Genomic DNA, 1734 nt, shown 5'->3' on the forward strand with positions numbered 1-1734 from the left:
TAAGGTTCATAATTATTTAATCAAATTCCTATGCAGGGCCAGAGATACTGTAGGCTACTATGGAAACGGCTGTCAACATAGCTGTAGTGACACTGTCAACGGAGGACTTGGCGTGTCACATGACTAGGGTCACATGACTAGAACAACTGAACATCAAGCCCCATTTATATTCCGTCGAACGGCAGTGTTGTTGCGCGACCGAAACAAAACAGATCCACAAGCTCACATCGCATCGGTGCCCCGACGCGTCGTGAGCTTGTAGATTGCCGATTTTCAGCATGCGACACCGTCGTGCGGCGAAGTATAAATTAAACATTACAGTACATTTTGTTCATGGTTGGACCGATATTTAGGGCACTTAAGTTTTTGTTTATGTTTTTTTTATTTTTTTTAATGTAAAACAACGAAGCCAACAAAAGCTTAACACAGCTCAAATAATCTCTGCTGTCTTGAGTTATCAAGGTGCTATTACTTTGTACTTCATCATAACTTCGTCAGTATTTTATTTTTTATATTAATGTATTGTGTACGGACCAAACATCAATCTCACCACGGAAATGGATAGAAAAACGAATAGAAAGCCATTAATGTTGTTTAAATATAACTACATAGAATACGAGTATCTTGAATAATGTTACTGTTAATGCATATTTTTTTATATATATAAATATTTACATTATTGTTTTGTTTTTCTCTCAAACTATACCAGATTCCCTAGTTTAGATTAATACCTGATTTAAAGGGATAGTTTTCTTCACTTCCATGAGTATCCCTTTAACTCTATTGAAAGAAGAAAGAAAAAGAAAACAAAAAAACATATATATATACTTCTTTTTGCACTTAACATACAAAAGATGCCCAATAAGCCTATGATGGTCAAACAGGGGTTATAGGCAGACGGTATGCCCCTACAGCAATAGAAAATGCCTGGCATAAAATGCAGTACTGTGCTGAAAAGTGTTGTTACTTAAACTATACAGTACATGTCAAGCTACAATGACAGTGCTCAGTAGATCTACTGCTGCTGCTGCTGCTGCTGCTACCGCTGCATCTCAGTGCTTGGCTTGAACCTAGACTGCAGAGCATGATGACTTAAATCATAAAACATAAAACACAGCCGAGTAGCTCCTATAGTTTTAGATCATGAAAAAAAGAAAGCCTTCAGAAACTGCTATTTTTATACAAATAGTTTCTTAGAGTGAATGAGTAAAACCAGAGCCTGTGCGAGCATAGTATTTTTTCTTCACAGTATTTGGCTATAGAATCGTAAACTAAAGACCTATACACTAGCTACGAGTAGACTACAAGTTTGAACACAGTTGGTCTGAAACTGACCTGGCTGGAGGTTGTGAAGGATATACTTCCATGTAAGCTTATCAGAATATAAGGCCAGTGGAGCTACATTTATTCAGGTTGGACCCGGTGTCTAATTTAGGCTATAGTATGTTGTACAACTAAGTATAGATCAGGTTTTAGAGAGTTTTAAAGACGAGCTGAAATAGTGTTTTTGAGAGTATTCAGTTTCCGTAAAGTGATGTATTTCCTATAATGCAACATGAGCTGAGTTCGAATCAGCCAGTCAGACTGATGGGGTCGGGATTGAACCGTTTGGCCCGGCTATGAGCACACATCCTGGGCATGGCAAGTACCATGAACCGCCTGGAAGTCATCTCGCTCCAACCGCAAAGTAAAAAGAAATATCAAACAAAAGCAGTGCTGAATCAAGTTTCTGTT

Source organism: Gymnoscopelus microlampas (genome assembly GCF_963454915.1).
Source record: "Gymnoscopelus microlampas genome assembly, chromosome: 21".
Classification (NCBI taxonomy): Eukaryota; Metazoa; Chordata; class Actinopteri; order Myctophiformes; family Myctophidae; genus Gymnoscopelus; species Gymnoscopelus microlampas.